The 15,504-nt window shown below is 38.7% G+C and overlaps 1 protein-coding gene across 1 annotated transcript in view; it reads right to left on the reverse strand.

Moving 5' to 3' along the window:
- Positions 1 to 15,504, reverse strand: part of LOC124160087 (high-affinity choline transporter 1-like) — a 215,605-nt gene that overhangs the window by 134,151 nt on the left and 65,950 nt on the right. The gene's annotated exons all lie outside the window — the stretch shown is intronic.

Below are 15,504 nucleotides of genomic sequence, written 5' to 3' on the forward strand. Positions count from 1 at the left end.
AGTAATTTGTAATAAATAAATTGCGGTTATCAAACCCACTGTCAGGAAAGCGTTTGTCCTTTCTTTTCTCGTAAATTCCCACAATTTTTTATGATTAGGTACTAGAAATTTGAAAACTATGATATCGATCGAATTAAAACTATCTCTAGGGTTATCAAAATTATTTGAACCACGAATGTATCTGGTCATTTTGAGAGAATTCTGGTTAATATGAGTTGGAATTTTTCTCATCTGAGATTGGACCGTAATTAGCCGAAAATGTATGATGATATATCCTCTGCCACTTCCTCTGCTTATTTTCTCTCAGTGAATGAACCTGCTAAGAAATTAATGTGTTAATGTAGGTAATCATTATTTTAATAAATTTTGTCGTTGAAAACAATCTGTTTTAATTATTTATCGAGTCAACTGTGTCTATTATGTTGATGTTAAGAATGATTCTTTTAAAAAATGAAAAAATATTATTACTTCGGATTGGAACCCCCCCAAAACATAAGCGCGACTAATGCCAGTGAAACAAACCTACTCAACTACAGAGCCACATCAACTTAACGTGTAGGTGCTAAGTCCAAATATGAATCTAAAGAGAGGAACAACCTCGCCAAGGAGCCCGAACGAAAACTCAAAATTTGTGCTTGAAGGCGAGTTTCCTCACTGCACTCTATCCGCTAGGGCATGTGAGGCTGGAGTTTTACTCCAAAACTCTTTGAAGACAGGATTCGTCGATCGTATTGTGGGAAGAGTCGAAAAAGTGCAAGAGAATTGCTATTTCGTGCTCGTCCGGCCACTCCTTGAATATGCAACGAATGCATGGGATCCAGTGCAGAAAGAATTAGCCCGTGAGCTTAATAAACTACAAAGGAAAGCGGAGCCATTCGTCAAAAACTGCAACGGTCTTACAGAAAGCGTAAAACAGATTGTAAACGAAATAGGCTGGGAGCCGCTAGAGGCTCGGGAGCTGCGCGCTAGGCTTAGATTGCTTGAGCAACTGAGAATCAGAGGGAAACGAATTTGTCAGCTGGGAATATTTCAGAGTGCGACGATCATAAAATCATATGTAGGTCGTGTATATAGGTGTTGCGGACGAACCATGGTGCGCCTGTGATTGTTCTCGAAGCCCGGTTCTGAAGGACCTCGAGCCTGTTTAAGTGGGTTTTAGCAATTGAGCCCCAAGCGGGGTAGCCGTATGTGATGATCGGTGTGATCATCGCTGTGTAAAGGACTTTTTTGGTTTCCAGAGCTATGTGTGGACTTTTAAGGAGAGAATGTATGGCTGCAGCTGCGCCTTTCGCCTTGTTAGTGGAAGCCGCGGTATTTGCTTGCCATGTTAGTTTTTTTGTCTAGAGTCACCCCTAGGAATTTGACTGTTGCACTGCGGTTTATTCGCGTTCTCCCGTACTAGACTGGTGAATAAAATGTTCTATTCTTTTTCCTGGCGAACTGGATGACCTGGCTCTTCTTCGGGTTGAGGTGGACGTAAGAGCTTTTCCCTTTATCTCAAAACCTGCGGCCACGCGCTTATCGATGCGGGGAAATACTCATGGCGTAGATGTAAGTACATATGTATGTACATGTAAGAGTGTTCGCCGTAGGTGAGAGATTTCACCATTTTCTCACTTCCGGCCAAACGCTCATTCGGTGCGATGAGCCAAGACTACATTGTTATTACAACAATATCAGAGGATGATTCAACAGCCAGCAGCAAAAATGCGTTGTCAACACAAACTCATTTAAATGCGTTTGCAAAAGTACCGCTGGCGTCGCTGGCAGCCTGAGCGATCCCTATTCCACTAAAGTGAAGTAGCTAAACAAATAATTAAGGCTGTCAAACGACTTTTACATTCGCGATCATGTAAGCCATCGAAACCTTGACTGTTCAATGATATTCGTATAGCGTGAGATTGGATATGCTCCATTGAAAATAAGAATAATAAATCGATCACCCTTAAGATATCTACGCGCTGCACAGCCATCTATTGGAATACCAATCCAAATGCAGCACAAGTGAAAACGTAAGTACATCTACATCTACATGAAACCCTGCGAGCCACCTCTAGAGTGTTTGGCAGGGGGTGATCAATCACCTGCACGCAATTGGACTACCACATGCACACCACACCGTCCAAAAAACGTCACGCATTCTAACAAATTATACTATCCCATATGCTGCTATAAATAATAATGAAATTAAGAAACATGCATTAAGTTTTACAGAAGTTAGTAAACTACACTACAAGTCATCTAATCTATTTATGAGTTCTATCGCTGCCGTTATAATCTCTTATTGATCGTGGAATAAAGACATTCGGAATCTGTCTGTTCTACAATCTATCTCTCTTATTTTATTTATATGATCTGATCTTCCGTAGTACGTTGGCGTCCGTAAGATATGGTTAACTTCGTCAGAAAAGACACTGCTCTTGAATTTATCTAAAAGGTTTAGTCTATTTTTCAATCTACGGTCCGACAGAGATTCCCCTCCGAGTTTATCTAAGAGGTCAGTTACACTAACAAGACTATCGTAACGACATTTCACGTACCTGGCAGCTCTTCTTTGCACGCGTTCTAACTCTGTTTTTAAGCCTTTTCAATGAGAGTCCCAAACATTGGCAGCGTATTCTAAATGGAGTCTAACGAGGGAAAAGTAGCCAATTTCTCTCACTTTGTCGTCGCACTTTCCTGATATTCTTTTAACAAAACTCATTTTACGATTAGCTATATCTGTTATTTTCCGAAGAGCTTCGACGAGCGATAGCACGAGAGCTTCGACGGGACAAGACCTCCTCTATACGCGTGCAGTGGGCCAAGCATACGCGCGGTAGTATTCATTTATTTCTTCCCACGCACATAAACACACGCACAGCATGCTAAATGAAGGTATTCCATGCGCTGCCTCTCCAAAGAGTGCTAGGAAATTACCACCACCTGATAAATTAAGAGTCCACTCCATGGTCATCGAATATAAAGTCAATAAATAATTATATAAGCAAGAGCACGTCGACACATGCGTGAAAAAAACAACGCAACGAAAGGCTAGTATTATTACAAAGCACAAATCCGCAAGTGCAGAGGGCAGAAATTAGCAAACGGTTATCAATTAACGTAGTAACGTAGCTTCAGAAATTGACCCCTACTTGCAGTTACCATTCAGTAAATCCATCCAGCAACACGAAGTACCTAATGACTGGAAAATCGCTAATGTAACAACAATATTTAAAAGTGGAGACAAGGAACAGCCATCTAATTACAGGCCGATATCTTTAACGTCATCTCATGCAAGGTCCATGAACACATCGTAGTCAGCTCGGCGATGAAACACCTAGACGCGCAAAACGCTAGATGTTATGTGCAATTTTGTGCTAGACGTTTTTGTTTCAAAAAGCGTCCGCACCAAACAGAGGAGAAAGTATTCTTGATTTATTAGCGACAAATATACCACATCAGGTAATAAACGTTGGCACTGTCGAAGGAATAAGTGACCATAGGGTATTAACTGCAAAGTTTTCTCTAAATACCGCTGTAAACTTTAAAAAAGAGCGTAAAGTTTTCATTTTTAAAAGAACTGATTTTGATGGGTTTAAGAGTCATCTGAAAAATGCTTTCCCCGAGTTTCAAGAATCAGTATTAGACTTAAATGTAGAGAATATTTGGAAAGCCTTTCATTTACTCGTAACATCGTGAATAAATAGCTACATCCCTAGTAAAAAAGTAATAGAAGGCAGCGAACCGAGATGGTACGACGCGGAAGTGAGAAAATCATTGAGGCGACAGAGAGCGCGTCATGCTAAAACGAAAAAAGTCAGCTTGATTAATCCGCTAATGAATGCGAGCTAAGAGTTAAAAAATATTGGATGACTAAAGCCGCCACGAAGGAAGCGTTCAGGAATGCATTCACGAATTTTAAAAGAAAAACACTAGTAGAGCAGTTACAGGATAACCCAAAAGCATTTTGGTCATATGTTAGGGAAGTTAAAGGTAAACGATCTACCGTATGTTCGCTGAGAAACGACAATGGAGATGTGTTGACAAGCAGTTACGATAAAGCCAATTTATTAAATTCCTACTTCAAGAGCGTGTTCACCGAGCCTTCCGAAAACTCACCCGAGACCGATGACAATCCCTGTAAACATAAGATGCCAGCTATTGACATTAGTACGCTCGGAATAGAAAATATATTGAAATCGCTCAGTCCAAATAAATCACCTGGTCCAGACGAAATCCCTTCTCGCGTATATAAAGAACTAGCCTCAGAAATTGCCCATTACTTGCAGTTAATATTCAGTAAATCCATCAAGCAACACGAAGTACCTACCTAATGACTGGAAAATCGCTAATGTAACGCCAATATTTAAAAGTGGAGACAAGGAACAGCCATCTAATTACACGCCGATATCTTTAACGTCCATCTCTTGCAAAGTCCTTGAACGCATCGTAGTCAGCTCGGTAATGAAACATCTAGACGCGCAAAACTTATTAATGGGAAATCAACATGGATTCAGGAAAAGCAGATCGTGCGAAACTCAGTTAGCGCTTTTCGCCCACGAGTCTCCGGGGAAGACAACATTCCAGTAGACGCGATTTTTCTTGATTTCAAAAAGGCATTTGATAAAGTACCCCACGGAAAGTTAATAATAAAACTGAAATCTTATGGTCTAGACGAAGATGTCATTTCCTGGATTAGAGAATTTTTGAGCGACCGCGTCCAAAGAGTAGTATTAAGGCTCCCACACACCTGAGCGGCCGCGGTGGCGGCCGCGGTACGCGGCCAACTATCAATGTAGCGTTCAATGCGTTCACACACACCAGAGCGGCCTAGCGGGCGCGGCCGCGGCCTGTGCAGCGGTTGGCCGCCGCGGTGGCGGCCGAACGCGACCTGTCGAGTTTGGCCGCAGGCCGCGTTTGCTCGCGCCTACAAAGTTTCAATTTTCCAATGGATTGCCTTGACGAAATAGGGCTACGAAAACACAAAACTGTCTAAATATGTCTCTGTTAACATTTGCATGACTTAGCCTTTGCTTCTAAGTTTTTTTGTAATCATCAGAAAACAATTACCTGAGGAAAATTTTAAGTATATTTCGACCCATTGTAGCCCTAAAAATTGGTTGTCCAGGTACCTTCTCCGATGGTGATTCATAATTGAAATAATTCCATTTTCGGTTTATAAAAGATCAAAGAACGCATGCATTACTTTCCAATTGAAGTCTTTTTTTGTCTTTTGAAAATCGCTCGCGAGCCTGAGCCATTTCAATATTTTAGTTACCTGAAATTAACAATGTGTGTGAAGCAAATGCTCAAATATGCTGGAAGACGCTTCTATAGAAAAAATGTAGGATTGAAACATCAGAGACCAATTAGCCGTAAAAATACAACGCTGTTGTATAGACCATTGGAAGCATGAAGTACCTACGTATTTATTTACTATGTAGGTACCTTTATTTACGAAAACATTCAACAACCAGAAGAGGTTTATATTGAGGCTAATGTCTAAAAATAATGAGCCATAAAATGTATCCATATCTCGGTTTCCTCTTATTTAAACTTAAGTCTGCAAATATAAGCGCATTAGGTCTAGGAAGTTACTGCAAATCGTAAATGTATTGTTCATTAAACGATTAACCATTTAAATGAATAAAAGTCTTTAAATTTAAATATTCTGGTATTTGTTTACAGTAATTCATTTAGGAACCCATTCCCCAGTTCCATCAATCAAACAAAACGATGAAATTTTGAAAGGTCTTTTTGACAAAAGTAAATGTTAGCCTAATACTTTAACCTAGTAAAAGTTTGCTTGTTGTTACGCTCAAAATATTGGTAATTTAATTATATCTGTATTGGCATGTACGAATAATCCATCAGAAGAAAATAATGCTTTCAAAAGTCATAATTTTATGCACGATTTCAATAACATTATTTTATTTAGCGTAGCTAACGAGTAAAGTACATAAATAGACTTATTTTTTAATTCTTCTTCTATTTTTTCGATAGCATACCTTAGTGCAACTGCTAGACAGCTAGTTGGTCCTATAGGTCTTCGGTACTTACTGTTGGCGTCAAAATGATATGCCACTGTATTTGCAAATTTATATCTGGACTTCAGTGCATACCATAATTATATATAATACGTCATGTTACAGGAAATTTTATTTTTAATTCTAATTTATTTTTTGTTTTATGAAAAATTCAAAAATGTAGACGCGCCAGTGCAATAAATGACTCCGCACACCATAAAATTAGCCGTTTTGTCAACTTCATGAAGTAACTCAATCTAGGGAAAACTACTACGTCAACAACATTCATCTTGTACAAAAAGTTGCAACCATTAAAGTACATTAATAACATGGCTTTTGCGTATTATTATAACGCATATTTTGTTGCAAAATAACGAAAATATTTAAACACTATCTAGTCCTACAGTTTACCCCGAAAGAAAAAATATAATTAATAGAAACACTTCTTCATTTATTTGAAAATTTTCTATGATCCATAATTTATAACAATATTTATATTTGTGAATGTCAATAACTTCTATTAATGTCATTTTGCCATATGGGGCCGCGCCAGGCCTGTGCTGGTTACCAGGAAGTAAAATTTAGCGAGCAAGACGTGGCAACGCAGCATTCGTTCACTCCGGCGTATTTTTTAATGCCCGTATATAACCTATACTACATAAAAATCATGTTTTTTCGGATCATAGAAAAATTGAAAATAAAGTCAGACGTGTTTCTATCAATTTTATTTTTTTCTTTCTGGGTAAACTGTAGGACTAGATAATGTTTAAACATTTTTGTTATTTTACAACAAAATATGCGTTTTAAAACTTAGCAAAGGCCACTTTATTAATCTATAATTATGTTTGTAACATATTGTGGAATATGAATGTTGTAGACGTAGTAGTTTTCCCTAGGTTGAGTTGCAAAGTTCATGAAGTTGACAAAACGGCTGATTTTATGGTGAGTCATTTATTGCACTCGCGTATCTACATTTTTAATATTTCATAAAATAAAAAATAAATTAGAATTGAGAATAAAATTTTCTTTAAAGTGACACATTATTCATTATTATGGCATGCACAGAAGTCCAGATATAAATTTGCAAAGTACAGCGGCACATCATTTTGACGCCGACAGTAGAAGAGTCCTTCGTGATATCGTGCCTCACAGCATGCAGAAGCTGGTCAAAGCATTCTAAATCCATTCGAAAATATAAATAAAATCGGTCATCATGCTCCCTTAGCTTCTTGTAGAGGGAGTGAAATTCTCCTTCCTCCTCTCGAGAAAGATTTATTTCATGAATCCATATCCGACGCTTCTTTCTATAATAGATATCGCAATTTTGTAAACTGATCATTAAAGTATGACCGAAGCTGGTAAGAATCAAAAAGCAATTACCTGTGCCTTCGCTCTTCGTCGATTAACGTGGCTAGTAGTATTGCTTCCTCTTCAATATCAGAACTATTATTCACCTCCATTGTACAAGTGACTTTCTGGATAAAGATCTACCTCGAAAATGGTCGGAGTTCGTCGGTTTGTCGCTCTCGGTTTAAGTGCAACATTTCCGTAGGCGTGGCCGCTTAGGTGTGTGCACAGCGGTGCCCGCGTAGCGGGAGTATCTGCCGCGCGGCCTAGTCCGCCACCGCGGCCGCTTAGGTGTGTGGGAGCCTTTAGACGGTGCAGTCTCCAATGAGGTTAGAGTCACTTCTGGCGTTCCTCAGGGTAGTGTCATTGGCCCACTTCTATTCCTTCTTTATATAAACGACATTGGCGAAGTAGTGTAGAGTAAGTTACGATTATTTGCAGACGACGCTGTAGTTTACAGAGAAATCCGTTACAGCAAAGATATAGATGAACTAACGAATGACCATGCTGCTATCCAAGCTTGGTGCGATGCTTGGCAGTTAGAATTAAATTTCGAAAAAATCGTCGTAATGAATTGCTGGAAGAAGAATAACTCCCTACAGCGTAACTATATCATTCGAGGCACGCAGTTAATGGCAGTTGAATCCGTGAAATATCTAGGCGTTAGACTCAATAATGATCTATCGTGGAATTCTCTATATTGGAGAAATAACCGGTCAAGCTAATCGTAAAATGGGTTTTGTTAAAAGAATATTAGGAAAGTGCGACGACAAAGTGAGAGGAATTAGCTACTTTTCCCTCGTTAGGCCACATCTGGAATACGCTGCCAGTGTTTGGGACCCTCATGAAAAAGGCTTAATAACAGAGTTAGAACGCGTGCAAAGAAGAGCTGCCAGGTATGTGAAAGGTCGTTACGATAGTCTTTTTAGTGTAACTGACCTCTTAGATAAACTCGGATGAGAATCTCTGTCGGACCGTAGATTGAAGAATAGACTAAACCTTTTAGATAAATTCTAGAGCAGTGTCTTTTCTGACGAAGTTAACCATATCTTACGTACGCCAACATACTATGGAAGATCAGATCATATGAATAAAATAAGAGAGATAGATTGTAGAACAGACAGATTCCGAATGTCATTTTTTCCACGATCAATAAGAGATTATAACGGCAGCAATAGAACTCGTAAATAGATTGCATGACTTGTAGTGTAGCGAACTATCATATGTAAAAATTAATGCATGTTTCTTAATTCAATTATTATTTCTAACAGCATATAGTAGTATAGTTTGTTAGTATACGGGACGTTTTTTGGACGGTGTGGTGTGCATGTGGGAGTCCAAATGCATGCTGCATGCTGGTGATTGATCACCCCTGCCAAACACCCTAGAGGTGGCTCTCAGGTTATTATGTAGATGTAGATGTAGTGTTTTCCAACATGAGTCTATGTGTTGGTGTGCACACTGGATGTTAGCCCCTGTCGTTCGCCAGTTCTCTCTTCCGCTCAAGGTTGCTTCCCTTGGCGATTACGTCATCATTTGCAAATCGTCCTTCTTCGCATTTCAGTCGAGACTCAATCCTCACGTATGAGAAAGTCATCACGCACGAATAGCGGGCATTGCCCGTTGGGAAAACCGTTTAACGGCAAAAGGTTGCTTTTCTGGGAATGACAAGGTCTTACTGTAGATTTTCAAGTCAAGCAAGAAGGAAACACAGAATGAGGGACGCGGGAAGATCAGAATAGCTTGAAATTTTGACAGTCAGGTTATACACTCACGAGCTTACATCATAGTAGAAAGGAGAACATTCTTTCCAGGCAAGTTATATAACAGGGAAATAACACGAATGGCCGCACTTCCTAGCAACACAAAACTCTGCAAACAAACTTTCCTCTGCATAATACTCTGCGAGCCATATCCAACGTGAGTGATCAATCACCAACATGCAATAGGTTCCCCACATGCTATCACGCTATAATAGTCATGAAAATATGTACGATGATGAAAATGTAACGAGCTAGAAATTGATGCTTGTGGCTCCCAACATATCACTACATGCAACTCGACACTACATCACAAATATCTACATTTCATCTCATTTAAAGGAAAGCTAATAGTTTCTAACAGCGGTTATCATTTAATTTAAGTATATACATGGACAAGTTGGTTGACTCGACCATTGGCAAAGTAGTTGCGCATCAGTTTCTAAAGACGTCATAATAGCGTCAGAGCGTAAGTTTATGTACAATCCAAGGCACGACATAGTATGTATGTGCATTTGAACACTGCCCTCCATGTCCTCTGTATTCACCACTTCCATTTTGATTTTGTAGCCACTATCTTTAATGACCTGTGTTCTCAAAATGGTGGTAACCAGCGACAATCGTCGTGGCTCTGCGCTGGTAAATCCTGTCTTCTAGTAGTAGTGACAGCAATTACTCACATATGGGTCCATTTAGACTGGAGAGATTAAATGCATACATTATCATCCAAGGCAATTCTTTGTGTAACGCTTATAAAACAAGTCCGACCCATCCAATACTCTGAAATGTTCCGATCCCGCAGAAATTTCATTGAACCACTGAAGTACACAAAATCAGGTAACGATACTTTTGATATTTTGGGAAAGTAGTTCCCCAAAATAACCTCATGGAAAATGGGTGATTTTACCGAAATGAATATTGCAATTTGAATCTTTCCGGAAAATCTAGTAGATACAGTTTTGTATGGAATCAATTCTGTCATCTAATAGGGTCAACAACAACAATATGAAATGCTAGCGGCGAGACTTCGTTAAATAGCTTCAGGCTGAAATGAAAAGATAAAATTTTGAAAATTCGTCGGCATACAGAGTGTAGCCTAAATCGATTGCTTTTTTCTCGGTCCCATGCAATGCATACAAGAAATGAACAATGTAAAATACACTCTTATCAATGGGCGATAGGAGTGGAACATTACGACAAGTAAAGGTAATTTACGCTTTCTCATTTTTTGTTTACGAACAGTGAGCCTTGGGTATTTTATCCATATCTATATACTTTTTCGATCATGGTCCACCATCAACACAATCACGTCACTCGGGGTCCATGTTTTAAATTGGTAAATACATATTCATAATCGCCAAAAAAAAATTTAATGTCAAGTACATATCCAAGTATCTTTGCTCATTCTTGGTCAATGAACATTCAACCATTGCTTTATAAATTTACTGTGCCTCACCCACTCCAACAAAGAATAGCCATTAATTACCTCACACGCCAGCATTGGGTCCAAGGGGATATTGTAATGACGATATCTGGGCCAACAGGAAGGGTTGCATCGCTTCGATTTTCTTTGGAGGGCCTTTGGCAAAAAAGCCGATTCGCTGCGGTGAAAAAGGTTTTCCGCCAAAAAGTTTCTACAAGGTTTCTTTCTCGAAGATGTTCAGGACGCCAGGATGTTAGGGACATTCATCAAAATGTTTGCTTCGGAATCGCAAGTCATTCTTACTTTACAAGGTCAGTGGTATGGAACGTCTCATTGAAGACCATTCATTCCTTATGATCGCCAGAACCTGAGATAAAAATAAATCGTGTGTATTTTTTTCACAGAAATGAATATTTTAAGAAAATTACAAGTAAACACGTTTGTCGAATTTTGTGGGTGAAGGACCAGGATTTTTCTTCAATGCCATCTTTTACCACTCTCTGATGTGCGTTTAAAATTGCGTGAGAACAATAGAAAATTAAAATAAGCAAATATTGTTAGATTCTTTTGTGGTTCTTAATTTGTGCAAGCAGCCAACTCAGTCGCAGCTCCAGCTCAAAAAAAGATTTTTTATTTTGACGATGAAGATAGCTTTCGGAAGCTGCGTGGCTATAGTTGTGCTACTGCCTGTATATTGCCTCATCTACCAAACGGTCAGCAACGCTTGCTTATCTGCTTACAAGCGCAAAGACTTGCATCTGTCTCATAAACTTCGGTGGCGGCGTGGAAAACTTCTTGCCGGCCACTGAAAAGGTCGCGGGTTCGTAGCCCGTCCGGATAGGTGCCCCTATGGCATGGATGTTCGTGTTCGTTTAATTATTTCGTCATAAATCCTAATTTTAAAGGGCAACGGAAGTTTTTTCGGTGGTAAATGATTGATAAGGTAAAGGTAGTATTATGAGCCCCCATTTAGTTTTTATTCTATTAAATAGTATTTTTGAGTTTCATTGTTTACATTCAGATAGAAAATGAAACTTTTGAATGTTTACTACACATTCTCAAAATAACAACCTTGTCAGGTCATGATAGTTTTGAATGTGCTAAATTTCAAAAGAAGCAAAACAAGTCAAATTTTGTAAAACATCGTTTGTGCTGGTATTATGAGCCCCCACAATAATTGAAGGAAACTTTAATGCAGTATTAAAAAGGATGGCACGTACTAATGTACAAATTATTTATATTTTTATATAGTTCTGACTAATATTTTATAAGAATTACACTGTCAAATTATAAATAATATATTTTATGCAATTTATTTACAAAAGTCACAAGCATAAACGTCCTTTTCAGACCCGGCACAATCGTAGTGTGCCCAACCCTCGCACATGATACACTGTCCCCAAAGCTCTCCCCGGTGGTCAGCTGAAAATAATACATCACAGGACATACAAGGTACTTCGACGTCACCGGGATGTTCCATTACAACAGGTGTTTCCAGCACAGATTCTCCTGAATCAATAGAACCTTCTTCTTCTTCGAATTGGATGTAGCGTTTAACAGCCCTTTTCTTTGATGTTTTGATTTTCTTTGCAGGTTGGTTGGCAGACTTCTGATCCTTATTTGAATTTTTCTTTCTTTCAGATTTTTTTCTTTTTTCTAAGGCCTCCACCAAATCATTCTTGTATGGGGATGATGTTATGATGGTGCCTTTGAGGGTTTTGAACCCTTGTTAGATATATTTCTTTTTGCTTGGGGACAGGCCAGATTTCTTTAGGTGGAACAACAGGTTCCTGAGTTTTCCCAGACAGACCTGAAGGTCCAGCCAGTGCATATATCTTCTAAAGACGGTGGTGTCATGTTTAATTCATTTTGTTGAGGCTGCAAAATATTCCCCGTTGAATCATAATTGCCTTCTGAGAAGCCTGCACGAGCGTTCTCTTCTGTCTTGGAGCTGTCCAACTTCCCGAGGTGTCTAGAGGTCTCTGCTTTTAAAAAATCTTCCAAATTTAATTCTTTCTCTGTAGAAGGAGCAAAATCTACTGCTGAAAAAACGTTTCTGTTGCATGGGTATAACCCTGTCTGTTTAAACCCATTAACAGCGATTGTTCCTGTCTGGCAAGTCAAATAAACTTGGCCCAAAATTTCAGCGATGTCATAAGGTCCTAGAAGCCTGCATGACGCATCCGTTGGCGAATGCATTCACTGTAATGGTGTTTCAAGGCTCCAAGAAAAGTTTTGTCAAGAGGTTGAAGCTTGTGTGATGTGTGTGGGAGTAGACCTAAAATGGTGATAAAGTTCTCTCGGGCCAGATCTATGACATTCATGTTTTTGGTGTGTGAGTTACGCCCATCTAATATAAGCAGCACAGGGTCCTCTTTTGTGGGTTTAGTCTTTTCAATAAAATGTTTCAGCCAGTCGGTGAAGATGTTACCCTCTATCCACCCAGATGGATGACACCTACCGATTGCTTCTGGTGGAGCACCCTTCATTAGAATGTCTGACATGTTTTTTCTTGGAAAGATAAGGAGCGGGGGTACGAAGGTCCCACCTGCACTCATGCAGCATAACATTGTCACTAGAGAGCCTCGTTCAGCTGCGCTCATAGCACCTACTTGCCTCTTTCCTTTCAAGCCAATCACACGAGGGACTTTACTTTGAACGACCGATATCCCCGTCTCGTCAACATTAAACACTCTATCTGCAGGGTATTTTTTTGGCATATTCCGCCTCAAGGATATCAAAGAACTGATTCATTGTCTCTTCATTAAATCCGTTAGCTCTTGAGAATAATGTAGCTGTAGGTTTCAAAATAGTCAAGACATTTTTTTGTCGCCTCATAAAATGGTCGAATCATGCCCTACCAGCTAATCCTTGCTCTGTAAATGGATATTTAATTCCATTTCTTTCACATAGTTGATAGGCGATTCTTCGAACATCTCCTCTCGTAAGGCCATAAAATTTGCTTTCCATCAAGAGCAAATTCAACGAGTTCGTTTTCCATGTCATCAGTCATTAGGGGTTTTCTTCCTAATTTCGTTGATGTAGCCTCTTCCGGTGGTTTCTTGACTCGAGCTAGCCTTTGGAGCGTTGGCCTTGGTACATTGAAAGTTTTGGAAGCTTTCTTTAAACTCATTTCCTTCTTGCTAACGGCGATTATAGCCTTGGCCATATCTTCTTTACTCCACTGTTTTCTTTTAGGTTTATTTTTAGGACCAAGACACGTTCGTGGCATCTGAAACAAATGCGTAAAACCAAAACTTGTACTGCACATATAATGAGCCCCTTACATATGGGGGCTCATATGCCAAGCACACTAAGGGGCTCATATTGCCGTCACTGCTATATTGTATTTTCACTTGTTATAATCGACTACAACACTTTTGGATTATAGAAGTAACCGAGACTAAAACAATCCCTGACATTTATAGTATGACGTGTTATGACCGACAGAGTTAAAATTGAACGTAACGATAGCGTAATTTGATCATTTTATGACTTATTGCCGCTGGATAGTGCACACTGTACGAATAGATATTGAGGGGGCTTATAAAATGTGTAGGGCTTGTATTACCACCTTTACCTCACCTATTAATTAAAAAATAATAAATTAGCTCTTTAGATGATTTGGTGTCGTCGTGCAATGCCGAAGTTCTCCTTCAATTTGATCGCTCCCACAGTTAATGGGACAATTATTTCTATTTTTGCTCACAATCATTATTTTTTTCTCACAATTATTGCACCGACAGCCTGTTGCTAACATTCTCCTGTTCGTGCATTCAGTGAGATTTTCCATTGATGATATCGAATTTACCCGAGTTTAAGTGCTCGATTTCTAGGGTTCGATTTTTTCCGATCGAAAGTCAAATCCGGAGTTACACCACAGTATGATATTGTAAAAATATTATTTAATGTCCTTCGGTTTTCTTCTTATATGAGTGAAACCCGATCCATCCATAAAGAAACCATCCAGTTTTCAATTCTTAGCTTGTTGTCATATTTGACAAGGTCGCTCCATGTGACCTTCGATTAATTTCTGCCAATGTCATGACACAGATACCACTTTTTGAGCCAATAAATACCCAACTTCCACCTTAGGTCCAAATTCCCACTCCCAATAAAATTACTCGTTTTTAATATCTCATATAGTTTATAATAAAAAAATTAATTTGCCACATAATGTTACAACTCGTCATGAGAGCCAGGACGGCCTCCTACCATTAGAAAATGTATCATTATGAAGTAAAGTCGATCACGAAACTCAGAATGCGTTTTAGAATAGGTAAAAACGAATTGTACGATATTCTCATTAACATGTACATTTGTGTACATCAAAACACATATTCTGAATTAAATTTGTCAGAAACATAATTTTAGCTGATTTTTAGCCAAACGCAAATATTTATTTACCTAGCAACCAACAATTCATTTATCCTCATCCTGACTTTTACTTTTGTGGCCTTTTCTCTCAATGCAAATGACCTTAGTTGTCGAGGCACCCTAAACATATACAAAAATACTTTTCTCTCAAATATGCAGTGCTTGTTGAATATTTTAGTTTCAAATGCTTCATAAGTATCGTCACCTGATTTCGTGGATTTCAGTGGTACAATGAATTTTCTGTAGGAGCGGCACATTTCAGAGTTTTGGATGGGACAAACCTTTTTATAAGAGTTAGGTGGTACACAAATAATTGCCTTGGATAATATAATATATGTATGTAATTTATCCAGTCTATATAAACCCATATATGAGTACACGCGGTCACTACTTATGCTTCAGTCATCTGTTTTTCCATAAAAGGGTTTCAACAGAGTTATTTTGATTTTTAAATTAATAATTTAAAATATCAGTTATTTTTATTTCCACATATCGTAATACCTTACTTTAATAGGTTTTCAAATAATGCTTTGCTATATTAATTTTAAGACAGATATAGAAAACATATCGTCGACTTAATAAAATGGAT

This window comes from Ischnura elegans, chromosome 6 (genome assembly GCF_921293095.1).
Source record: "Ischnura elegans chromosome 6, ioIscEleg1.1, whole genome shotgun sequence".
In the NCBI taxonomy this organism is placed as follows: Eukaryota; Metazoa; Arthropoda; class Insecta; order Odonata; family Coenagrionidae; genus Ischnura; species Ischnura elegans.